The sequence below is a fragment of the Conger conger genome, chromosome 4, assembly GCF_963514075.1.
Source record: "Conger conger chromosome 4, fConCon1.1, whole genome shotgun sequence".
In the NCBI taxonomy this organism is placed as follows: Eukaryota; Metazoa; Chordata; class Actinopteri; order Anguilliformes; family Congridae; genus Conger; species Conger conger.
In genome coordinates this window covers 74,042,487-74,070,193 of record NC_083763.1, presented here as the reverse complement: position 1 = coordinate 74,070,193, position 27,707 = coordinate 74,042,487, and the positions used below count along the sequence as shown (strand labels likewise).

The window sequence follows — 27,707 nt, the reverse complement described above, 5'->3', positions numbered from 1 at the left end:
CTCTCAGCGGGAGAGTCCCCCAGTATAAACATCACGGCTGCTGGGTAGCTCATTCAGCTCAGGTGGGGGAAACGGGACTCAGGGCCTGGGACTGAGTCCAGGATTCGCGGCTGCTGATGGCAGGCTAGTGGCTCCAGAGGGCACTGCCTGTTTGGCCCGGGTAATGGGAGGGGTCCAGTCAAACGGGGTTCGGCTTTCACTGCTGTCTGCTTGTCGATCCAGCGCCTGCCCATTGCAGTCAAAGCAGGGTGTTTCAGAGGAGAACCGGGCGTGTCTACACTCTCCCAAAGCAGGGTGTTTCAGAGGAGAACCGGGCGTGTCTACACTCTCCCAAAGCAGGGTGTTTCATAGGAGAACCGGGCGTGTCTACACTCTCCCAAAGCAGGGTGTTTCAGAGGAGAACCGGGCGTATCTACACTCTCCCAAAGCAGGGTGTTTCAGAGGAGAACCGGGCGTGTCTACACTCTCCCAAAGCAGGGTGTTTCAGAGGAGAACCGGGCGTGTCTACACTCTCCCAAAGCAGGGTGTTTCAGAGGAGAACCGGGCGTGTCTACACTCTCCCAAAGCAGGGTGTTTCAGAGGAGAACCGGGCATGTCTACACTCTCTCAAAGCAGGGTGTTTCAGAGGAGAACCGGGCGTGTCTACACTCTCCCAAAGCAGGGTGTTTCAGAGGAGAACTGGGCGTGTCTACACTCTCCCAAAGCAGGGTGTTTCAGAGGAGAACCAGGCGTGTCTACACTCTCCCACAGCAGGGTGTTTCAGAGGAGAACTGGGGGCGTGTCTACACTCTCCCAAAGCAGGGTGTTTCAGAGGAGAACCGGGCGTGTCTACACTCTCCCAAAGCAGGGTGTTTCAGAGGAGAACCGGGCGTGTCTACACTCTCCCAAACCAGCAGTGGGGTTTGGACTTTGGAGGCAGACGATTGGATATCTTTTTGCCTACGTATAATATTATAAATATATTGGCATTTGGACAGAGAACAAACTCTCTAAAAACGAGAGAGCAAACTCATGTTAAAAACCTCGCCAGGAGGTCAAAATGCAGTAATATGTAACAGAAACAAAACATATTTTCCAGTATTTGTTGGAGGAAAGAGGCTAAGTGAGGCGTTTTTTCCCTGGGTTCTGCACTCTGGAGACACGGTTTACAGGCATGCAGACACATCCGCCCTGCAGCCCCTGGGCACAGCGGTGTGAAGCACTCTGCTCTGAGCTTTCATTGCGGCTGATACATTTCACACACATCAGCCTGCTCTTTATGAGAAAGGCTGGCTGGCCCTATTAGCGTGTGAGACGTGATCAGCACTGCTGTGTTTTTATCAGCAGAGCCGTGCAGCCACTTTATTTATCTTCACTGCTAAACTGGAACATTGGCAATTACCCCACACGCTCAAGAGATTGGGTCCAGGTCTGCCTTTTGCTTTTATGCCCATTTTACCTGGACCATTTTGCTAATGTAACATCTTTTTATTTTATTTTTTATTATATCTGTTTTCACTCATGTTTTTAATTTATGGTTTTTCAATATTGATTTATATTTTTCCCACATGCTCCCGGTTTTTGTTTTATTGTACTGCTGTTTAGTAAGTTTGAGAAATGTCTAAGAACATATTTTCACTTTTTCATTATGGGTTATTGAGTGTAGATTGATGGGAAAAAATGAGAATTTAATCTATTTAAAATGATATCTACAACACAAACTTGCAAGGGTCTGAATGCTTACTTACGGTAAACCCAGGAAGAACACGTTTTGTTATTTCTTCCCTGCTCTTACTAAATCTGTATCCTTTCAGGGAGGTGAAAGCTGGCTTTGTCAGGCAGACCCAGTGGTCCGGATGTATGCCATTTAAACCCCATGAAAAACTTTATACAAGATGGCATCTTCGAAATACAGATACCTTTCCCGTGTGGAACAATGGTTTTTGTTCATCTTTAATGCATTTCTTTCAGAAAGCCCTGCACAGAAAGTGCGCTTTTGTGTGTCCAATGCAGAAGATTGAGTCAGCCATGTTCTGAACTCACATGATATATAGACCTCACACTCCACTGCATGTTGTCCATTAACAAAATGGAAGCAATGTTGAAAAAAAAACTACTTTTATGAAGCTTACCTGTACCATCTTCACCCCATATTACACATGATACTGCTGTCTGGTTACCAATAACCCTCTAATACCACGTTTAAAGAAACCCTGTCTTTGACCATGGCTCTTGGAAATAAATTCTAAAGGAATTTATGAATCAATTTTCATTATTTGAAAAAGATACATTAGCACAGCAATTTATTTCTGCATTATGAACCATTCCCGGTCTGGCTGAGTAATGGGGTGGAAATGATGAGAGAAACATTGATTGGGGTGCCAGTCTGTGACCCCAAACCTGAAGCAGGAGGGCCCCCCCCCCCCCCCCCCACAGGGCCCCTGATGAGATGGTCTGATAGTGGTCGTGTCCCAGATAAGCACAATGCCATTCCGTGGGAGTGATTTCGAGATGGAGTGCACGGCGGAGGCATTAGTGCGGGGCTGTGTTTTCTGCTGACCTGAAGGCCAGGTTGTGTAACCAGTCTATCAGTAAAAGGACAGGACTGAATGTGGAAACCTAATTCAGAATTAGACACACACGGACACACACGTGTTCAGGCACGGACACACATGCACACACCCACACACACACACACACATACACACACACACACACTCTCTCTCTCTCTCACACGCACATACATACACACACACATACGCAAGTGTTCACACACGTACACATATGCACACACACACACACACGCACACACACACGCACTCTCTCTCTCTCACACACACATATATACACACATACACAAGTGTTCACACAAGTACACATATGCACACACACACTCATTGTGTGTCAATGTCCTGTGTGTGCACATGGCTGTGTGTGGGTGTGTGAGTGTGTGTGTGTGTTGGGTGTGTCATTGAGTGAGTGTGCATGTGTGGGTGTCAGTGTGTGAGTGTGTGTGTGCGTTTGTGTCAATGTCAGTGTGTGGGAGCAGACCTGCTTGACCAGTGCATGGGTCCAGTAACAACAGCTGTAGAACTGTGTGTGTGTGTGTGTGTGTGTGGGTGTTAGTGTCAGTGTGTGAGTGTGTGTGTGTGGGTGGGTGTGTCAGTGAGTGAGTGTGCGTGTGTGGGTGTCAGTGTGTGAGTGTGTGTGTGTGTGTGCGTGTGTGTCAATGTCACTGTGTGAGTGTGCGTGGGTGGGTGTGTGTTTGTGTGAGTGAGTGTGCCTTGTTAATTTTGCTGAGGGGGAAATCAATCAACAAGATTGGCTGGGTAGACAAACACACATGCAAATGTGAATGATTTCAGGTAACGCAAAAAGGACAGGGACTGTTGACTGAGATGGCATTAGCTGCTCCTTTAACGCCCTCTAACACAGTGTGTGTGTGTGTGTGTGTGTGTGTGTGTGAGAGAGAGAGAGAGAGAGAGAGAGAGAGAGAGAGATAGACAAATAATTTGGATGAGTTTGAATGAGAGCCCATGATGATCGAGCCCATGATGAGTTGGTAAGAGTGAGTGACTCAGATGTCCGATATGTGTGAGTTAACCCCAACACTGGTCATCCCTCCCCCATCTCTGTGAACACACTGACGTTGAAACACCATTGGCTGTGGAAATTAGAACCAATTTTCAACCAATGAGCTTGAATCATTGCACAGTTATGTCGGGCCGTCAGCTGTATATTTTGAAACCCAAATTGAAGGACTATAAAGACAAAGACAAGCAGAGGGTGAGTCAACATGTCAGTGAGCCTTTTTCAACGATGGGAAGGGATTTACAATGGTCTTGTAACAATGTTTTAACGCAAAAAATCTTACCTAGTGTACCTTTAAACAGTTGCTAGTCGGTGTGAGAGACACTGAAAGGAAAAAGACTGCTCAGGCTGTGATAAGAATAAACGCGTCTGCATTGTTCAGCCAGGGACATCTAGCCTGTCACTCAGCCTGTAGCGTCATTTAGCTAGCCTTAGCTCTGGAATGTGAGATAGCATCATATTGCATCATCCGGCTCCCGTGCACTAACAGCAGTGTGGAAAAGGCCATGTGACCTCCCGCATCATTCATTAATAGCATCGATGTCCCTTCACCTTGTCACAGGGAAGAGCTCATTGTCAACACGAGTTCAGCTTGGCACTTGGCATGATTCATTTCTGCCACTTTCACAGTAAAGCACTACAAGATCATGAGAGAAAATCCCACAATTATTATTATTGTTATTATTATTATTATTATTAGTATTATTATTATTATTATTAGTGTTATTATTATTATTAGTATTATTGTTATTATTATTATTATTATTATTATTATTATTAGTATTATTGTTATTATTATTATTATTATTATTATTAGTAGTAGTAGTAGTAGTAGTAGTAGTAGTAGTAGTATGAGATTGGCACTATGCTTGTCAGAGCGATAGAGGGATGATTTGCAGGGAGGGGCTGCTCTGTTATTAATGAGGGTGGTCTAACAGGCAGTGTTTAACCTGCACCCTGCACAAGACAAACGACAAGGTGCTTAGAGGAACCAGGAAGCAAGCAATTACAGTGTCTGTCAGTTAATAAAGAGAGGGAGAGAGAGAGAGAGAGAGAGAGAGAGAGAGAAGGAGATAGGGAGAGAGGGAGAGGGAGAGGAGATGAGATGGCGAGGAAGAGAGAGAGAGGTGAGAGAGAGAGGGAGAGGGAGAGATGAGGTAAGACGGAGAGAGAGGGAGCAAGAGAGAAATAGAGAGTGGGAGAGAGGAGATGAGAGAGTGAAGGAGAGGAGGAGGAGGTGAGAGAGAGAGGAGGTGAGAGAGATAGAGAGAGGAGGAGGAGGAGACAGGGGGAATCTTGTATAAGCTGAAGATGATTAATCTCCTCTCCCAGCATGCTGTGTAGCAGGCAGGAGAGGTCTGCTGGCTGAGCAGGGAGCAGAGGTGAACATTCGTTAAGTGAATGTCACCAGTAAACAAGGATGTACTTGCACAGATTATTTTATTTCATTTAGGATGTTTTTTTACTGCAGGGAGCAGCTTGCCAGGCTTCAGAGCAGGACCATCCCCTTCAGCGGTAGTCTGAGGCCGGTGAATTGCCGTGCAGAGGGCTCTCTGGGCGGTCGGTACAATGACAGGCGTAAACGGGCTGAATGACCCTCTCCCGTCATTAAAACCCGTTTAGTTTCACGCGTCGTGCAGCGTAAGGTCCCTCTAACGAGAGTGAATCACGGAACGCCACAGCACAACAGCAAATTCATGTTCCCCCTGAAACAGAGCCCGTCGTTCTCTCTTCCAATAAAGCAAATCATAAATGACGATGGTCTCCATCTGGATGGGGGGGGTCCGCAGACGTTCTGAGCGCTGATCTCCGCCGACGGAACGCGGGCACTCACCCGTCGCCGCGGTGACAAGGGCCCGCAAATAGCCGCCGTATTTCATGGAAATGTTCCCGGCCTCCCGCCTCGTTTTCGGGGAGGCCATCGACACACCCCCCTCCCCCCCCCCCTCCTCCGTCACTCGCCTGTCTCCCTGACCGCCCGGCGAAGAGGCACAAGGCGCCCCGCGCTCCTCGAGTGATCGCTGGCGATAAACATAACAGCCTCAATTATGTGTGGCGGGGAGCGGGAAGCAGGGAGCGGGTCACTGTGTTCCGCCATTACGCCGCGCGGTGCCCTTGTCCCGGGCGGATGAGTGATCGACGTGGCACAGGCCCTCGCATCTCCACCCCGCCGTCTGGAGCGGATTTTAAACGGATCATTCTTCAACGCGTTTTTTAAAAATTGATTTGAACTTTATTCCCCCCCCCCCTCCCCCCCCCCCTCCCCCTCCGCCCGCGCTGTAAAAGGCCATTTTGACTTTATTTGTGCTTATAACTTTCTGACAGCACCTGGCAGAGAGATTATTTGAGGGCGATTTTTTGAGAGCTCACGTGTGCCATCAAGGCTAAAGTGTCAAACCTTATAAAATATGTGAGAAGTGTAAATAGGACACACATAATGTAAATACATACATAAAAATGCACTACCCTAACTATATACTTCCTTGTTTGTGTTCACAAAATTTTAATCAGCTTGTGGCAAAATTAGTATACACATTTAATATCCAATATGTTTGCCATCACTGGAAAAAATCCTTATTTTGCAGGAAGCCATCAAATTCAATAAGGGTTTCCAAGGAAAAATGACCTTCAACCTCGAGGATTCACTTTTGTCGAGTGCTTCGATAAATTGGACACAGTGGAAAAAACTTTCTTTCCTTGAGTTTCTGTCATAATCGGTTAAGAGACTATATTTCACAAAGGGAATAAAACTGGCCTCATTCAGCTGCTCTCTGGGACTAAAAACTCTCTGAGATATTTACTGATTTGACAGCCGTATGCAAAGACGTGTGTGGTAATTTTACAGACAGTGAAAACAGCTCAGGCAGCACGGATGGTGCAGTGGGTAGCACTGCCGCCTCACAGCAAGGAGGTCCTGGGTTTGAATCCCGGTCGGGCAAGGCCTCTCTGTGAGGAGTTTGCATGTTCTCCCCGTGTTTGCCTGGGTTTCCTCCCACAGTCCAAAGACATGCAGGTTAGGCTGATTGGAGAGTCTAAATTGCCCATAGGTATGAGTGTATGAGTGTGTGAGTGTGTGAGTGAATGGTGTGTGTGCCCTGCGATGGACTGGCGACCTGTCCAGGGTGTATTCCTGCCTTACGCCCAATGTATGCTGGGATAGGCTCCAGCCCCCCTGCGACCCTGTTCAGGATAAGCGGGTCAGGATAATGAATGAATGAATGAATGATAACAGCAGAGCTTCCTTCCCTGGCGCTCAGCCTTCACAGGTAATGAAGGCTTGTAGAGTCCGTCCGTCCGCTGTTTTATATCCACACGTTTAACACCGTCCGCGCCTCATCAGCCTGGACTAAACTGGCTTACCTCCAACCTGTGCTCCTGTGTTAGTGTGTTAGAGAGCTGAGACGCTCTGTGGATTATGGGCTGTAAAAATCTTCCCCTCTCTCTCCCCCCTTCCACACTCTCTCTCTCTCTCTCTCTCTCTCTCTCTCATACTGAGTTAATGCCATTTCAGGGCTGCTTTATTCTGTTTTCATACACCATGACTTTGAATGGCACTGCGCATAAATGGATATGCTTTTATGAATGTGCTTTTATGAGTTCCAGGTAGACAAAGAGCTATTTTTGCAGCAGTAATGATCTGCTTTGTGACATGACCCCACCTGGCAGGCTTTTTCACATCGGTTGCAGCTGCAGTGCGTGAAATGGCATCTCCTCAAATGGATCAATCTGTTGCTAAGTTGCCTACTGTTGGTAACACAAAGTTTTACCAAATAATTAAAGTGACCGTTTTCTCAGGAAGCAGCAAATCCGATGTTTGTGTCTTGAGTCAGGAAAGTATTTATTGCAGGAAGCCAGCATGAAGGATTCACACAAAAGTATCCATCGAACCACTGGAGTTCGGGGACTTTATACAAGTACATTTGCAAGTATTCAAATTTGGGTGCTAAATACAGTGTGACCTCTGATTGGTCATTCGTTATACAGGGTTGCCCTATAGGCTGCAATTTCTACCGCTGTGTTTTATTGGTTGTCTGTAAAACAATGGAAGCTTAACATGCATATGTGAATTTTTTGTAATACACAAATCTGTCTGTCTCCCAACACTACCCACTGCAACACTCAGTGACATGGAAAAGATAAATACAATTAATTATGCCATACAATATTTACCATATTAGGCACAACATATCAACATTATTTTCTATTTGTTCATATATGGTTTGTTCATTCTGAATTTGATTGACATTGCTGTCAGAGACTCCTTATTAACTGTAAAGCAATAGAAACTGTAAAGAGGGGTCCCATTGGTTCAGGTTTTTATTTTTTTTATCTCAGATGGACCAATCAGCCCCCAGTGTGAATAGGTATAAAGGTCTAAATGCTTGTGGCTGGGGTGGCCCCCAGTACACTTAGCCAGCAATATCTAAGGAATGTGTTGCTTTTTTTGCTTGGGAAATGTATTAATTTGTACCAAAAGAGAACGTTACTGTACTTTCCGGGTGAATTGGGGAAATTCGACCCTTGAAGAACAAAAATGTACCTCTGCTGTCACCTTATTCCTGAGAGAGAGGGCACGATGGGGCGGCTGGGTGTTTGTGAAACATACCGTAGTTCCTGGAATTCTGCATTTTACCTCTCAATTTGGCACTATTTAGACTAATTTAGTAATTGGTCCCCTGCCTTGCCAGCAAATATTTCTGTCTTTAGGTGCTGACTCCTCAAGGCCTTGTATATCCTTGTTAATTTACAGAATCGATGCCTCTAATCAATTATTCAAAAGGCCCGGCACAAAGGCATTGTGTGCGGAGGGCTTGCCTGAATACAAGCTCGATGTTTTCTGCCAAGGGGTTACTGACACGTGCCTCTCACATCGCAGAAGCGCCACAAGACAAAACAGTATCAAAGTGTTTTGTGGCAGGCCATTTATTTATGTCTTTACTTGTCCTCTGAAAGCCATCTCGAGTGACAGAGCGGCCATTTTCTGAGTGGCCAAGCAGCTTCAGATTTGGATGTTTTGGCAGCGTTGCTGGCCTCTCCCGTGGCGTGCCCGAACGGAAGATGAGCCTCTTGAGCTCACGCCGGGTCACGTCTCCGTAGATTCGCACGAGCTCCAGGACCAGCTTCCATTGTTCAGAGTAAGCCCACACAGCCCCCACTCGCTCTGACCAGAAATAAGAAGTCGTATTTGTTTAAATTATTTTTTTCCGGCTGCAACCGTCCTCCTTGTTGATCTTGTGAGTGCGAGCTGAAGATAACCAAGCTGCCAAAATAGTGCCAGAGATTTTTTTGTTTTGAGTCTGTCCGTTAAGAATTGCACTGTGTTAAATTGTCATTATCCTTGTAGTGCGCTTTAGGTGGGATTGAAAAAGGCAGTGATTCAGGGGTTATGTACTGCATCTGTCATTCGGAGAAGCTACAAAATCAGTCAAACATGAAAATCACCATCACAAGCTCAACACACTAAGAGTATTATTATGTTATTTTAGACTTGTTAATCTCCAAATGAATAGGCTGTTTTTAAGGGTTTATTTCTTATGCAATGGCGGCTCAAATTACTTGAAAATGATTTAATTTGACATTAAATTACTTAGAATGAAATGCATTGGATCCCCAGGAAACACAAGGGTAGTTAAGGCTAATTTAAGGCTAATTTAGGGAATTTGGCTAATTTAGGGAATTTGCAGAGGGGATAATCTACCATTGCCTCCATTGAGAGAGTGCACGTATTATTTCGCTCACATTATAATTCAAATATGCCTCATTAACATGGCATGAAAACTTGCATAAACACAACCCCTCCCCTCCCTACACCGGCAACAAAAAAAAACTAAGGCACACTATTGCAAATGGATCTCTCTCTCTCTCTCTCATTCTCAATTTCTCATTCTACTGTCATATTGCCAGCGCAACACACACACTGTGTATAGAAACACACAGATACATGGAAGACACGTATACAGTACAACATGCAACAAGTATGAACACTCACATGAAACATTTTCAAACAAACACATTGACTCTCTCTCTCTCTCTCTCTCGCTCCTACTTCTCTCCACATCCTCAGTTCCCCAGTCTTCCTCTCTCTCGGTGACACAGCATATCACCATAGATATAAATGATCTGACACCTACCTGTTGGTTGCACCAGTGTCCCGCGCGTCTCTGTCTCTCCGTGTCCTTTCCCCGGCAGCGCCTCTCTGAAAGACAAACGCAGCATGTTTGAGACAGCCAGACGTGCGTTCAAGACGGCAAATATCAGCTAAGAGTAGCTAACGTTCGCCAGCATATACAAACTTCTTTCTCTTCTATAGGGGCGACATGGCTCAGGCAGTAAGAGCAGTTGTCTGGCAGTCGGAGGCTTGCTGGTTCGATCCCCCGCCTGGGCTGTGTCGAAGTGTCCCTGAGCAAGACACCTAAACCCTAAATGCTCCTGACGAGCTGGTCGGTGCCTTGCATGGCAGCCAATCGCCGTTGGTGTGTTAGTGTGTGTATGAATGGGTGAATGAGAAGCATCAATTGTACAGCGCTTTGGATAAAGGCGCTATATAAATGCCAACCATTTAGCATTCTTCGCCATGAATGTTAGCTAACAGTTTGAAAAGGTAGACAAAAATGGCTGCTGATGGGGAAACAGAGCGAACAAAAAGTAGACAACGATTTGGCTGTTCTAATACCCTTTAATCGATGCAATTGCTGGCCTTATTAGACCGAAGTCCATTGGAGTTAGAAAGGCATTAGTGCCAAAATGAATGGAATCGCTCAATAGTAACTGTTTGCTGCCGACACACGTTCCTTGCGCGTTCGCCGTCCTGAACGCGCGTCCGATCGCCTCACAGTCTCTGACCGTTGGGGAACATCGGCGTCTCAGGCGTGGGGTGCCAGAGCCGTAACCAAACGCTCATCTTATTCCTCCCCGGAACGCAGCTTGCCAACTTTGCTTGCTTGTCACGATGCAATTAGTTTAAGTGTGCGGCCATGTCTGGATGGTGTGTGACAGGATCGATTCGCTGTTCATTAAGTTTGCACCTGGGCAAATGGGCAGTGGGCGATTTCCCCCCCCCCCCTCCCCCCCAAAAAAAAAAAAAAAAAAAAAAAAAAAGAAAAGAAAAAAAAGGAAGCGTACCGAGATTAAACGTAATGAAAGATCGCTCTGCGAGGCACTGCTCTCTCTGTCACCCCATCGTGTACGCGCAGGGCGAGTGGTGAGATTTTTATTATTCATCCTCATGTCTGGGCTGCACTCACAGGGCCGTGTCCGGCCGCCGAACTGAGAGCCGGGAGAGCGGGAGAAAAAAAAACCATTCCAGACCGCGGGACCTAATTTGGGGCTCCGCCATCTCGCTCTCAGCCCGATATGCAAAACCCAGGGGGCACAGCTCCATTTCAGGAGAGGAGGCCGTCCTCCTTCTCTCCCTCGAAACCAATTCTGCCGGTTTAATTCTCTAAATGACCGCATGCAGCAGTGCTAGTTCCCTCCTCTGTGAGACCAGAATACAATGTGTTCACCGAGCTCACAGCATGTGCCTCCCAGTCTGTAGATACTGCTCGAATCTTGTCAATCAAATTAAAGGTGCAATAGGTAAGATTTTTGTGTTAAAACATTGTAACAAGACCATTGTAAATCCCTTCCTATCATTGCCAAAAGGCTCACAGACATGTTGACTCACCCTCTGCCTGTGTTTATAGTTCTTAAATTCGGGTTTCAAAATATGCAGTTGACGGCCTGTCAACTCTGTACCAAAACAGTGTATGCCTGTACAATAATTCAAGCTCATTGGTTGAAAATTGGTTCTAATTGCCACAGCAAATGGCGTTTCATCGTCAGCACGTTCACAGAGCAGGGGGGAGGGACAAACAATGTTGTGGTTTGAGGGTGTTTGTTGCTGCAATTCCTCTCGCCACTGTTAGAAGTCTAGAACGAGCTATTGTACCTTTAATTATAGGTACAGTGAAACGGTGAAAGGCGGGCGGGGCCTCCTGTGGTGTGCCGCCGCTGTAAAAGGCTGAACACACCGCTGTGTGTGTGGGTCCACGGGCCCTGTCATCAAACAGGCAGCGCTCTCCTCGGCTAAGTGTTGCGCCCGATCTTAAATCGTTCCCGCTAGGCGGATGAATTCGTAATTGGCGGACGGGTGGGGGGGGGGTTGTGGCCGTCGGAGGAAAGCAGGCTCCGGTTCTGATTTGCGCAGTGTCACATCGGAATGACAGCTTTGGGCATTACTCCGTACCGACTCCTTTTTTTTTCTATGGTTCAGCTGGGGTGGTGTGTGACTGAGATTACAAAGGGCCTCAAATTCATCCGGGCCCCAAATTAACTGCCACTCAGCCTCAAGGTGGATTGGGGTGGGGGGGGTTAAACCGTGATATAAATAGGTGCATATGTGATTATGGATTTGTATTGATATTTCAAATGTTAAGTGCATTTATTTGCACCCAGTTGCACAAAATGAGCTATACAAATAAAGATTGATTGATTTATTGATATGTGACATATTATATGTGACATTTAATAATATGTGTATGTTCATATCCTCCAATATTACATTCATTACGCTTTATCAATAACCAGCTATGCTCTAGTCACTGTCACTGAAGATAAGCCACTGGTATTTCAAAAGCTCAGACATAACCAATAAGGAGATTGCTGATGAACATTATCGATCCGTACAATACAATAGAGTATCGATGTGATAATTGTCAAGCAAGCATCGCAGGGAATTGTCAATCATTAAAATCAGAATCTGTATGTATAAACCTAGTGGAGTAGGCACACAGGAACAGCTAAGTCTGATATACGAGAATGAGAAAAGGTAGCACTGTTGATTTTAGTTTGGATTGTTTTATTTTGTTTTTTTTTGTCCTCCAAAGATGAGGTACGGACAAGCTGAAATCTTTTACCCTAACTTTGGTAAAATTACAGCCTTTATCCAAAGCGACTTACAGTTGACAAAGCAGGCTACAGCTACAGCTGCCCCAGTCATGTACCTTAGCCACTAGGCTACAGGCTGCCCCAGTCATGTACCTTAGCCACTAGGCTACAGGCTGCCCCAGTCATGTACCTTAGCCTCTAGGCTATAGGCTGCCCCAGTCATGTACCTTAGCCACTAGGCTACAGGCTGCCCCAGTCATGTACCTTAGCCTCTAGGCTATAGGCTGCCCCAGTCATGTACCTTAGCCACTAGGCTACAGGCTGCCCCAGTCATGTACCTTAGCCTCTAGGCTATAGGCTGCCCCAGTCATGTACCTTAGCCACTAGGCTACAGGCTGCCCCAGTCATGTACATTAGCCACTAGGCTACAGGCTGCCCCAGTCATGTACCTTAGCCACTAGGATAAAGGTTGCCCCTGTCATGTACCTTAGCCACTAGGCTACAGGCTGCCCCAGTCATGTACCTTAGCCACTAGGATAAAGGCTGCCCCTGTCATGTACCTTAGCCACTAGGCTACAGGCTGCCCCAGTCATGTACCTTAGCCACTAGGCTACAGGCTGCCCCAGTCATGTACCTTAGCCGCTAGGCTACAGGCTGTCCAGGCCTGGACAGGGCACAAGGACAGGGATGATCTGCTCTGAAATAACTGGACCAGTGGAAGGAAGGGCCCTAGCCTGATGCTGAAACCTTTCATTTTCAACTCTGTGCCAGAGTACAGTGGGGTCCATAAGTCTGAGACCACACAGCAAATCTGTTTATTTTTTATTTTCTTTTATGTGATCATGAAAATAAACCAAAAGTTTTAGGATTTAGAAAAATGTAAAAATTAGTGTTACTTCAAAGCTTTGCGAGAACTACTCGAAAGAGGAAGAAGTGCTGCCCAATCCACAGTCACCTGACCTCATTGGACATTTATGGGGGCACTTGAAGACTGACGAAAGCCAAGCATTCAGTAACATCACAGGATGCTCCTTGGAAGATTGTTAAATAATGCTGGGATAACATGGGCCACCAGGTCCTTGCCAGCTTGAGTGCACTTTGCCATTAAAGCAAGGGGGGACATGGCTCATACTAAGAAATTCTGAGATCCACGTACATTCAACATTCCACTGAAATCGGTGTGCTGATAATATAATTTGCAATTAGAAAGGTTGTATTTAATCCAAAAAGAATGCAAAATAGAAGCATATTCACTGATGGTCTTTTGGACCCCACTGTATAAAAATATCTCTGCCCATGTTTCGACACTGTGCAAGTGAACTCAAGAGCCCTGGGTAAATGTGGGCATTCAGAAGCGGTTCTCCATGGGCACTCCTGTGCATGTCGGAGAATGCTTTTCACAAGCTATGCCTTGTGCCAACCTACAGAAATTCAGTCTGTAGCAAATTCAGCTTGTATTTAGCTTTGAATTTATTTTCATCCTTCTTGGCACCTTTTGAAAAAGCCTTCCCGATCCTATAGCACACCATTACTTTACCTGACCCACCGTGGCCCTGTGATCAGAAAATTCTCACAGAACGAAATAAGACTTGCACTATTCTGCTCTCCCTACTCTTATACACTGCAATAATACACACTGAGTTTCCAGAAGCAAAGTGTAAAAAAAAAAAAAAAAAAAAAAAAAAAAAGTTTTCAAAAGAAAATAAAGAAATTCTTAATGCATCATCTTTGGCTAGATTACAAATTCAGTTGACGATAAGCCAAAACCATTACTAAACGGTTAAGGAAGTGCCTTCACGGGGAACAAATAAATAACGGGAGGGATGTGCTTGTGATCGTGACTGTGGTGCAGAGGCAGAAATGATGAATGCACAGGTGTGCCCTCTGATTTTATTTGTTATGTATTTATCTTTTTGATCTTCTGGCAGAATGAATGGGAGAGCCCATGAGCAACGGATGCTGCGTTTTGTTGCCATGGAAACCAACTATACAAAAACCCAGGTCAACAGACTGGCTCTAATGTTGACCCTTTAACAAAACCATGGGGTAGTGTAGTATATATATATATAATGATACACAATATCCATCCATCCGAGAGTGTTTATTCTTCTTCTTCTTCTTTGTATTCTTCTTTTAACATAACATAATGATGAGAACAGGGCCATTCAGCCCAGCAATGCTTACCTTTTCTACCACTGAAGTGTACCTACTGCTTAGTTTACCTAAAAGCTAAATAGTACATTATCGAGCCTGGTTTTGAAAGCCCCCAGTGTTTCTGCCCTCTTTGTCTTTCTTCTTCTTCTTCTTCCTCTTGACATTGGCCCCTCTGGATTGTGTCCCAAGCTACATCTATCCACCGCTGTCCTATACGCATGCATGCACATACATACGATAAGGCCAGGGATTCAGTGAGATCACTGCATGGAGAGTGTCTGAACTTTAAACAGTGAAATGAAGCAAACATAGTATCGCCCCTGTGTTCATATGGGTCACATGTTCCCAGACACACGGTCAGCCTGTGGTCTTAGGAGAGTAATGTGTGACAAAAAACTGCTGCAAATTGTAACATACTCTGACATACAGTACTGCGAAAACGTATTTGCCTTGTTCCGGATTTCCTCTATTGTTGTATCTTTGACACAGAGAATGTGTCAAATCTTCTACAAAGTGTAATGTTCGACGAAGGGAACCCGAGTAAACACAAAACATCATTTTTTTTAAAAAGCCCCTTGAAAGTGTGATAAATGAGTAGTGATAGAGGAAATTAGGAATGGGAAAATTACTTTTTTAGAGGCACTGTAGTTCATTTAGGGCAGCCTGTAGCATTGTGGTTAAGGTACATGTCTGGGCGCAAGGTCGGTGATTCGATCCCCGGTGTAGCCGCAATAAGATCCGCACAGCTGTTGGGCCCTTGAGCAAGGCCCTTAACCCTGCAATGCTCCAGGGGAGGACTGTCCCCTGCTTGCAATGGGAATGTGCAAATACACGTCAAAAAGGCGTAAACTCTTATTAGCTCACTCACGGTAGCCTGCAAGCTAAGTAGCTAGGGAGTCTGGCAGAACAACGTTACAGTTTAATAACGTTGCATAGCAACCACCTGGCACTATGTACTAGTATGGGGGAACTACTTTCTTGTAAATTATTCTTGTAATTAAATTGTTAACAACAAATGGTTGTAATTCGATTGTGTCACTAATATCTATATTATTATGTTTGGTGACCATTTTAAAAACGCAATAACTCACTCCAGGACGTGGTATATAGTAATTTTATCGCAGCTACGTGGGTTGCAACCCTCTGCTGTGTGTCGGGCCGAAGAACAGCCCTTAGCTCTGGTAAAGTTTCTCTATGCCACAGCCTTTCATGAGTTATTTCTTAAATATAACACCTGTGTGCAGTCATACTTGTGCAGTGTTCCTCGCTGTTCCGTTTGGCACCGACGTTTTAGAGTCCGGCACCGACGTTCACAGGTCCCCTAGCTCACTCAGACATGTAATTATTCAGCGGTCACCAAGCCAACATGTGTACAAACTGAATTATGGAGGAGCCCATCGATTTCCCATGACATTTGCATATGCGGCACTGCATCGCCAATGTCAGATCGCCGGACCTGTGTCATATTTATTTATGGGTTAGTGCACGGATGCCTCTCAAATCAAAGAGTTAGTTTGCACTATTCTTCTTCTTCTTCTTCTTCTTCTTCTTCTTCTTCTTCTTCTTCTTCTTCATCATCTTCTTCTCACTGTCACCAGCAGTGACATGCAGGCCTAAATGACTTCATTTTTTTTTTTTCTTTTTTTTTTTTCTAGGCTAATGTTCTTAATCAGTGTGATGAGGCAGACAGTGAGACTCCAGGAACTTTAAAAGTCCCATTTGTGCACCGACATGACCTAGCTTTTGCATATTAGACTATAATGGAATATCAGTGATGACTTGAATATTTCCTCCTTAGTTATAAATTACCTCCTTAGACTTTCTTACCTACAATATTTGTATTATTTGTGAAAATTATGAACGTTTCTTTTCAATTTTTTACTGAGATATGCCTTGGAAGCTTCAGCTGAACTTGAGCTTCCTGTATGTCTGTGTTGTGCTGTGCATGACGGCTTCAATCTTCAAATTTAAAAACACATACGTGTGCCTTGACAGACCGCCTCCGGATAAGTGCAGAACGGTGAGAAAAGGAGAGTGACCCTCATAGATCCTCTCTGGTGGGAGATGTGGTCCCGTTCTGGAAAACTGGATTATGGAATAATCAGGCTGATATGTCTGCTGCTGTTGAGATTTGACTTGAGTCTTTGACTCTTTTTTGGGCTACAGGATTGCACAGAATGTGGGTCCCTGTCTCATTGCATCAACGCCCGCATCTGCGTTCACCATTGGCCGTGCTCTGTACTGGCGTTTTCGTGGGCTAGCCATCATCAGCACCATCACGTACTTCTGGATGAGACGTTAAACTAAGATCCTGACTCCCTGTGGTCGTTAAAGATCCGACGGCACTCTTCACAAAGAGTAAGGGGTTCCCCCGGTGTCCTGGCTAAATTCCCCAACCCTGGCTCTCTCCACCTGCCACCTAATCATCCCCTGATTCAAATGGCAAAAACACTGTTCTCTCCCTCTCCACCTCAGCTGGTGTGTGATGAGCTCTCTGACACAAAATGGCTGCCGTTGCATCACCCAGGTTGGCGCTACACATTGCTGGTGGCTGGGGCAAGACTCCCTCTTATCACTATAAAGCGCTTTTGAGATAAAGGTAATGATGCATCTATCTATCTATATATCTGTCTATCATCATCGTCAACATTAACACTATATACAGGACAACCTTATACCATCTGTAGACATGAGTCTTGGGTTTGCTGCCATTATGCTCATGAATAAGTAGGCTACTTCAGGACTCTGCCGTGGATGACAGATGGACAAAGGGGAAATTTCGTTTAAGGACAGCCAAGTTAAGTTTAGTGTTCTCAGGGCAAGTACAACCTGATCACCTGCATGCATAATGTTTCTGACAGCCAGATAAATGGTGTCAAACAGTCCAACACCTTCAATTTATTCACTAAATTCCATTAGCCCAGACAAGGTCACGGACTTGAATCAAGGGATCTCTTTAGTCCGCCTCCCTCACGCTAAATAGCTCCTTACCTTTTTTTCTAGCTCTCTTTCATAAACCCCCAAAGGCAAAAAAACACTTTTCAATGACAACTTTCATACATTTACATTTAATTTTTATGTTTCCCTTCTCCCGGTATTTTAACTTAAAAATGAAAGCAACAAAAAATCTGAATAAAACGCACGATTACAAGGTAAGTAAATGTCGTCGTGAAACGTGTTTATCTGCGCTGAGGATCTGAAACGCCGTAAAGGCGTTGGAGATAAAAGGGAATTACCCTTGCCCCGACCGGATTGTCATCTTACGATTCTGCGGAGTGTCTTGGACCGCGGCTGAACGGTTTTTCGCCGCAGTGCTGTGGAGCCATTACCCTTAAACGCCAGTTTACTTTGATAGGGGAACGAGCGTCCCCAAACGTACTCAATCTAAAATCAGAATGACTGCCTGACCCTGTTTCTGGGAGCGGTTAACGGGGAAGGATGGAGACGCGGTGTCGAGCATCCTGAGTGCTCAATGGCGGGCAGCTTTTTTCCACGGAGGGGTTTTGCAAACGCGTTGTGTGTTCCGTTTAATTAAGAGCGCTACACCTTGTTTTATGGCTGTAGTAATCGTTAAACTTCTTGCCCCATCAAGCTGAATTAACTCCTAATCACACTGTTATTTCTTCTTCTTCCCATTCTTCTTCTCCTCCTGTTCCAGCCTCCTCTTCTTCTGCTTATCGGTGTTCTTAAAACCCATCTTTATTTCACCCTATTACCTTCCCCTAGCCCTCCCCATCTCCTGAGTGTTTACCCCAGACAAAGAGCAGATCTGTGCGGTAGCATCAATCTCTATTTCTCCTTCGCTCGCCCTCCGCCTTTCTCTCTCTCTCATGCTCTCTCTCTCTGTGTCTCTCTCTCTCCCTCTCCCTCTCTCACACTCTCTCTCTCCCTCTCCCTCTTTCACACTCTATGTCTCTCATGTGTGCACTCCCTCCCTGTCACTTCCACACAGAGGCCAGTGAAGGAGGACAGTGAATAATCGCATCATCCACTTCCTCTTCATCACCTCGTCTTCCTCCGAGGTCTCCCCCCCCCCCCGCGTCGCCACTCCGTGCGCCTCGCGATCGTGTCCATATTTTATACGCTGACGGCCCTATTCGGGCGCTACGCAGAGCGAGACCGGGGATTTCAGAAAGATCACGAGTCGTGTAGCCATTTCCCGTTGCCTTGTTATCCATCAACGGCTTTTATCAGGGCCGCAAAAGTTTGGCAGCAGCTGGAATATGAACAGCTCGACGTGCCGCTTCCCCCCCCCCCCCCGCCCAGCCTGATGTCTTTTCAGCTTTCGGGTGGCGGCTCTAATGCCGTTCCACCCGTTTCCCCAGGAAGACGAGTCGAGAGCAGAGAGGGGCGCCGTAACCACGCCCACGTATTCATCACTTCCTGTCCCGTTACAGGGCGTGAGAGCACGCCGGGGGTAGGGCCACGCCGCTTAAAATACGTTGCCGGGAAGATTCATAATCCCCACGCAAACAAGGGCCTGCTGACGCAGCTTCCCGGCTACACAAGCTGTTCATTTGTCATCTCGGTGGTGGGAATAGATTGCGTTGAGTTAAATGCGGCCTCCGTGGAGAGTTACCGCGAGGCGAGGACCGTCCCGCCGTTGCTCCGGGCTCCGGTCACGGCGGTCGCAGAGTAATGTCGGTTGGTATCCGTGTTTAATCAGCGGGGTTTGCATTAGCGGCGCAGGGCAGGGGAACTCATTAAGGTTATAAATACGGACGAGTATTCTCATTCTGCTGTAAGTGCTGCGCCCTGCTAGCTCAACGTGTTTTACTTCGCGTTTCGTTCGGTGTGAATAAAGACGCTACAGGAAAAGGGTTCTTTGGCTGGAGTCCATCGAGGAACCCTGCTAAGTTTTTTGAAATAAATGTGTGTCTGATTGCAATCGGCCATGTTAGTTGAGAAAACATATGGGGCGTTCTGTAATGTAGTGGTTAAGGTGACTGCGACCCGCAAGGTCGGTGGTTCGAATAGAGAGGCGTAGCCACAATAAGATCCGCACAGCCGATAGGCCCTTGAATCAAGGCTCTTAACCCTAAAAAGAGATCGACGCGCCTTCTTCGAGCCGCCTCGTCTCTCGCTCTGGACTGTGATTTCGGGGTAGTGCGGTGATCCTGCCCGTTGGGTCGCCCCCCCCCCCCGCCCCCGGAGCAGCGCCCACCCTCATGCCCCCCCCCGTACCTCGGCTTTGGCAGGACCGGGGCGCAAAGCGCGGTCCTCGGAGTGCAACTGCACCAGACTGACGCCTCAGCCAGGCACCACCATGGCACACGTCTGTTTAGTTCTTTCTGGAACCCTCTATCACGGGAGCGGAGTGCGTACGCTCCCAGGCGAGGAACCATTTTCGCCTGTCAAAGCTTTCTTTTTGCGACCATTTGTTTTCTGAGAGTGTAGCGCCAGGTTTTTAATCTCATCCTTGTTTTACCATCCCCAAATCACAATCTTACAATCTTAATATGAGCTGTAAATAAGTTCAGATCACACTGCCCTGAAATAATTTTTTTTTATGCTTTTCAATATCTTGTGAATACAATGACTATGCTAAAAATTACAAGACACATATCGGCATATTTTGTGTTTTTTTTTATGTTTCTATTTATTTGTTGGGGGGTGGCATGCCATTGGCCATTGATTAGTGTATTAATAGTGATACGGTATCCTTCTCAATGTCCCAAATTCAGAGACAGAAAACTGAACCATGGCTCACTCCCTGCTTGTGTAACTTAACGCTGTTAAAAAGTATTGTCTGTGCACATTGTGATTAGTAAGTAAGTAAAAAAGTAAGTAAATTTTATTGATATAGCACCTTTCACAGACAGAGTCACAAAGTGCTTCACAGGATCAAAAATAAATAAATAAACAATGGTAATACATAAAAGAACAGTCAATAAAACCAACAAATCACAAATAAACGAACATATAACAAATGGAAATAGTCACTAAAACGGCTAGATGAACGCTAGAACGTTAGAAGAATAGCTGAGTTGGAGATGAGTGACAGAGCACTGTACTGGCAGGGGAGATGTCCCTCATAGCGGGGAATCCAGCTCCACGCACTGTCGATACGAGGCTTCGCACAAATTTATTTATCTCATTTTGACCCCCCAGCCTGGCACGACCCGGTCCCCCGCTGTCAGCAAACAGCGGAATTGTATATTTAGTGACACAAAAACACATTTTGATGATGATGTAGAGGCGACGTGTTGAAAAACATCCGAGCTAAATGGAGCGTGTTAAGAAAACGGCATTGGTTTATGCAAATTTCCACACATTTCGCACTAGGGCACATGCCAAATGGAGGTATGCTAACATTTAATTTCATATATAAATATATATCTTCCGTATGTACATATCTGTGAGTGTGCGTCTAAGATGAGGCGGTTGTGGTAATAACCGTGGCGATAATGATCACTTTAAATGCACTGACGGCCACGAGGGAAACAGGAACTCATTTTTTCTGAGGTCCTCTCATTTTGAAGGCCTGTTTGCATTACAGGAAGGCCTTGCTTAGACAAATCTCATTTAGCAGAGTGTAAAGCGCATCACCGCAAATGAACGGTTTTGTGGGAACGCATTCGGATGCCTTACCGTGATTTTCTTCTCATAGGGTGGCTCACTGTCGCCAACAGTTATATCCTCCAATGGCAATGCGTTTTATTCGGTGGAGAAATAGGGGTGGGACTGCCAATCAAATTCCACAGGTGCCCAGCACCACCCCAGGCATCCCATTGGACAGGGGACCTGTTGCGGGGTGATCTTTTAGGGGTTCACTATCAGCCAAGTCCATCACTACAAACCCTGCATATATACACTCAGTGATCACTTTATTAGGCAAACCTGTACACCAGCTTGTAAATGCAAACATCAGCCAAGCATGTGGCAGCAACTAAAAGCATAAAATAATGCGGACATGGTCAAGAGGTTCAGCTGTTGTTCAGGCCAAATATCAGAATGGCGCAGAAATGTGATCTAAGTGACTTTGACCACGGAATGATTATTGGTGCCAGCCAGGGTGGTTTGAGTGTGTCAGAAACTGCTGATCTCCTGGAATTTTCATGTACAACAGTCTGTAGACTTCGCAGAGAATGCAAAAAATACAGTGAGCAGCAGTTCTGCAATGGTGTGCAGAAGAGAATCTCAGAACATACAACGCGTCAAACCTCTAAGTGGATAGGCTACAGCAGCAGAGGACCAATCGGTAAAGGCTAATAAATACCTAATAAAGTGCTCAGTGAGTATATATGCATACCTGTTCCAAACACAGTCCGGTCTATTGTGTTTGGGGCCACCTTGTGGCTAACTGCGGACACGCTGGGTTTCAGAGTGATGACGACGAGCCGTGCAGCCTGTTACCCAGCCACGGCCGTGCCAGTGTCAGCCGGGGCCTACGGCTATCCCAGGAGGCCGGTCGCAGGGGTCCCCCAGGCCAAGAAAGGGGGAAACACGGCGCATGCCGTCATCGCACGCGTGTACGGAAGGCCTGAGCATAAACATGCGGGCCGAGATGGATCCGGGAGCGGGGAGGTCGGCTGGGTGGTCGTACGTTTGTGCGCGGCGAGTGTGTCCCTGCGCTAACAGCACACCGTCCTGCCTACCTGCGCTGTTAATGCGCGTGTGTTCATGGGAGTAAAACATATTATTCACACGTTGGCCCAGCTGTACCCGCCGCAGTCACCGCTGATTAAGAGCCGGGGGTCTTGAAAATATTTACGATATAAAATAATGCATAAATAAGAGTAAAGTCAACACGCACGGCTAATTTGCTGCATCGTAAGAAGACGATGAACTAACCTGCAAATCGCCGGAGCGCCACAATTATCCGATATCGGCTATGTTAGTATTTAAATAAATAAACAAACAAAGAAACATGGTTGCCTATAGCCTTGTGGCCAAGTTGGTTGACTGGGACCAAGAAGGTTGGTGGTTCAAGCCCCAATATAGCCATTCAAAGACTGTGTAGCTTTGGGTTCCTGAGCAAGGCCAAATTGGTCCAGGGGGATTGTCCCTGACTTGGTCAAATCAACTGTATGTTGCTTTGGCTAAAAACACGAGCAAGCTAACTGAAGTGTAATGTCCTTAAAAAAATAGTTGAAATCCACTATTCCACTTTTCCAAAGAGTAGAAGACACACGTGTCACCGGTGGTTTAAATCACATTTGTAAATCATAATCCACAGAAGAAGAAGAAGAAGAAGAAGAAGAAGTCACCCATGGCCTGCACATCACAGAAAAGGCAGACACTGGCTCTGAGCTGTGTTGGTACTGTCTGCCTTTCGCACAACATAAAACATCAGTGCCATAAAACCAGAGGCAGGGAAATGTCTCAGATCGGGAGATGTGAATTCCCTGGGGTCCGTGCGGACCCAACGCGCCGGCTGTGGAGATGTAGAGATCCCGGGAAAAGCTCAGACAGGGTTTATCTGCGTCCAGGTCACTAAGTATTAATTAAAGATGAGGCCATGATCAATTCCAATTATTATCGGCCAAAAAAAATAAAGGAGTTTTAAAAGAGAGAGAAATATTCAATCATGTCGAGCTGTCGGCTCCGCAGAGCCGGTCCATTTCACTTCATGCTGCTCATGAAATTTTAATGAAGACATTAAAAAGATCCATCCAGAAAGGTATTTCTCCACAAAAATGATTTTTTCGGGGGTTAATTACACACAGGGAGGGGTAAGAGAGAAAAGGAGCTCGCTGATATAGTTTCCACTCACTGGGAATTGATTTTAAATATCAGATGAGATATTTATTCATAAAAGGAATCGTGATATTTCATAATTTGTTAGCCTTTTACCAGCTTATCAGTTACATAATACATAATACTGTCCTGGATTCAAACAAAAACTTACACTCATACACTCTTAAACACGCACTCATTCGCTCTAAAACACCCACACATTCACTCTTACACACACACACACACATTCACTCTTACACAAGCATACACTCTAAAATACACACACCCATTCACGTTGCGCAAGCATACACTCTTAAACACACACATTCACTCTTGTTTGTTGTGCTGTGCTGATGACAACACTTTTACACACACACACACACACACACTCTCTAGCATAAGCACACATGCTCTTGCACGCACATGCGGCCTGTAGTGTAGTAGTTAAGACTGACTCGGACATACGAGGTCGTGGTTCGATCCCCGGTGTATCCAAAATAAGATCCGCACAGCCACACAGCCGTTGGGCCCTTGAGCAAGGCCCTTAAGCCTGCATTGCTCCGGGGGAGGATTGTCTCCTGCTTAGTCTAATCAACTGTAATCTCTCTAGATAAGAGTGTCTGCCAAATGCCAATAATGTAATTTAAACATACTTTCACATGAGCATATACTCATATGTAATACATACACACACTTACACATACATTTATCCATGTGTCCTTAAACATGCACACTAATTATCCTTGAACAACATACCATAAAGCCTACACAACACAGTCATAAACATGTCAAATGACAAATGCCATCACAATAGTATAATGCACAAAACCAATATCGCATAACTGATTGAAAGTCAATGAAAATGACCACTGCGTGAGATGTAATAAGCTGTTATGACTAGCGATGGCAGTTGATGTGTCATGCTCATGTTGGCCTTAAAGTCTTGAAGTTGCGGCCCCTGAGGGCCAAGAACCGCTGGTGTTCCGCCCGTTGCCAAATCTGCCAAATAGTCTGCCAAATAGTAGCACCAGTTGTTCAGTTTATCACGCAGGGGAAAAGAAAAACAGGTCTGGATCTGGATGTGATTTGATGACCTTGATGGCCTTCAAGCATATAGCTAAATGAATGTGTTACCTTACGCGTCCTCGCCCCACAATCCCACAGCATGATTAACGTCGCCTCGCTGCCAGTTAAATGTCTCTGCGTGGGGACAGGTCACAGGTGCATGGTGGGAAACAGATCCAAGCGCTAGCACGCCCGCTCCCCAGCTGTGTGCCGCAATAGCGTCCGTCACCACAGCGATTGGCCGAGTCCTGAAGGGCACAGTCGGGTCTGCCAATGGGGCACAGCCAGAGCAGGCTGGCCCAGCGCCTGCTTTAAAGGTCGCGGGTTCAAATCCCAGGTCGGATCAATAGGAGTAAAGATCACACTGTACACAAACGTATTTGTATTTAAAATGTCAGCTTTGTGAGAATATAAAAACGGAATATAAAAACTGCGCCCTCTCAGACTCTCAGAAATAAAGTGACAGTGGAGGTGCAGTTTTGTTCTTCAAGGATCAAATTTCCTAAATGTACCCTGAAAGTACAGCAATCGTCTCTTCGGGTACAATAAATTAGTATCTTTTTCAAGCAAAAAAGTAAGAAATGAATTACATATTGCTGCAATCTCTAGGGTACCACCATTATTATTATTATTATGATTATTATTATTATTATTATTATTATTATTATTATTGTATTCCATATGAGGCAATTGCGGCATGCTGCTTTGTAATGTGAGAGAGATGGCAAACATTTCATAATAAGAATGCAGATATTATGTCTGTGAATAACAATGAAGAAATTCTTTGAGCAATCTATTACATCTTTTTATTTATTTATTTCATCATCTGCACTGCTGTCAGGAAGCATTACAGGAGATGAGATCAGGCACCCAATCACCCACCAGTTCATTATGATCAACATGCCACAACAAAAGAGTGGAATATTTCTCCACAAATAAGCACTCGAAAAAAAAAAAAAAGTAAATTGATGGTTCCTCTGACAATTTCTGCAAACATGAACACGGCGGGTTGATGCTTGGTGGAGTTTCTTGGTCACACGCGATGAATTTTCTCATTATTCAAACACATTTACAAGTCAAAAATGCATGTGTTACGTCTCGAGTTTCTCAGAATATGCAAGACGGTACTCTAAAATATTCAAGCACTTTGGCTCTTTACACATACTGTACACGCATGCATGCGCACACACACACACACACACACACACACACACGCACGCACACACACTTGCATATCAGCACGCAGTTTAATAAATCAACCAACCTTTAATAAATATCGACCACGAGACCAAAATCAGTTACGAAAACCCAGACCACGTCGGGTTGAACTTAAAGGGCATCGGATGTTGCCCCACACTGCATTGATTGGCCAGAGACACTGCAGAGGGGACTACAGTTAACACACAGGTTTCCCGGCGTTATTAGGCCAAGACTCTGATTTAATCTACCCCTCGAGCGTGCATATATTTACCGCCCGATACCCCTTCCTTTCCCCCGATGCCCGCAGCGCTGGTCTTCAGTCGCTAAATCATCAGGCGGTGCTGACATTTACAGAATGTGAAAGCAGGACATTCATTCATCCAGAGCTAACAGGCACCTAAGACCACGCTTCTGACTAATGCCCAGAACTGCCTGATTGACAGCCACATTCAATATTTTTTATGTAATTGCATGAGAAAGTACATCTTATGCAATCGTAACTCATTACATTGCAATGCAAATGATTATGTCGTTTTTTAATGTTGTTTTTTTTTGTTTTTTTTGGCAAAGGCCTAAAGATTAACTAAAGCTAAATATATATTTTTAAAATCCATTCCAGGGATCTGTATACAGACATTTTCTTCCATTCACAAGTCCATCTGTGTGGGTTGGGGTTTTTCTTCTTACCACAGTATCTTAGCTGTAACCCAGTCTCTACCTTTTACCCTCTCAACATTCTACCTGTCTGGATAATTGAGAAGAGAGGGAGCAGACGATCTGTTCACAATTAAGCAATGTGCAAAGGCTTAGATAATCGTATACATGTCTGACACTTTAGAGAACTACTTTTAGCTTTACCGAACAGCATTGAGAACTCGCTACCTTGCTGAAAAAAAACCAGCTCAAGCCAGGTTTTGAAACAACTGGTCGCTGGTTGACCAGTTCAGACGAGCCCCCAGCTTCCAGCTCGACATGGTTTGACCAGCTCAAGCTACAGTATGTTTTGAAACTTCCAGCTGTAACTCATACCCAGCTTGACCAGCTCAGTTTTCAAGCTGGCTAAGCTGGCATCGCTGGATTTTACAGCAGGGTAGATCATTTCTTGGCCATGTCCCGGCTCTTAGAGGACTTCGGTACCAAGCACATTTTAACAACGCCCTGCATCGAAGAGTAGATCGTTTTAGTCCTGTCCAAGAGCTTCGACAATTTAGCTAGTGTTAGCTATTACCGAAAACTCAGGCTAACATGGCTAACAGCTAGCTAATGTTAGCCATGCTTAGCAGTTTAGAGAACTACGTAGCTACGGTAAAGGTGTGCATTATAATTTAAATAATTAAATGTCTTATATTTGCAGCATATCACGTCTACTAGGGATCTTTTTTGTAACACAGAGGTTACATATTCCATTCCCAGGTTAGATAACGTTCTGTTCTGTAGCCTTATAGTAGGTACTCAACTGCTATTTGTTATTTAGCCTATGCTTTTATCCATAGCGTACAGTTGATTAGACTAAGCAAGGGGCAATCCCCTCTGGATAAATTTGGGGTTAAGGGCCTTTGCTCAAGGGCCCAACAGCTGCACAAATCTTATCGTGGCTACACCAGGCTTGAACCACCAACCTTTCTGGATCCAAGTTGTGCACCTCAACCGCTAGCTCAGATAGATTCAACTAATACCCAGCTCTACGCATGGATAAATAAATAAATGCATCACTGTGTCCGTTGCTCTGGAAAAGAGCATCTAATACTTGAATAAGTGTTAATACATGTCAGTAATTGTGCACAAGGTACAATACATTCCCTGCTTTTGTATGTGCAAGAATGCACAACACTTCAGGCATGATTAACAGCCCTTGACTTTTGCCTCCGGCTGATCCAGTGTGCGTGGTGTGCATATGTTCGTACAATGAAAGACGTGTGTCATAGCTTACCTCCTCCATCTATGAATTCACATTATTTCTGTTTGTGCACAGACTCGCTCATGTATAAAAGAAAACTCCAAATTGAATCTTTAGTCTTTCTTTCTGTGTGATGACTAATTCAAGTCCTTACCACATAATTCACATTCAAGCACAAATTGAGCCAAGGTGGCTGCTTCATATTCATATAATCTGTTTGCAAGAAATCACACATTTTTAATAGCAATTTTAGGAATTACAGAGCACACAATAT

At 45.2% G+C, this 27,707-nt stretch overlaps 1 protein-coding gene across 1 annotated transcript in view; it reads right to left on the bottom strand.

Annotated features, from left to right (window-relative positions):
• The window catches only part of LOC133126134 (cadherin-18-like), a 275,444-nt gene that overhangs the window by 182,322 nt on the left and 65,415 nt on the right, over window positions 1–27,707 (bottom strand). Inside the window, exon 2 of the mRNA XM_061237983.1 lies at window positions 9,702–9,766. The gene's annotated coding sequence lies outside the window, so the exon portion shown is untranslated. The remainder of the gene's footprint in view (window positions 1–9,701; window positions 9,767–27,707) is intronic.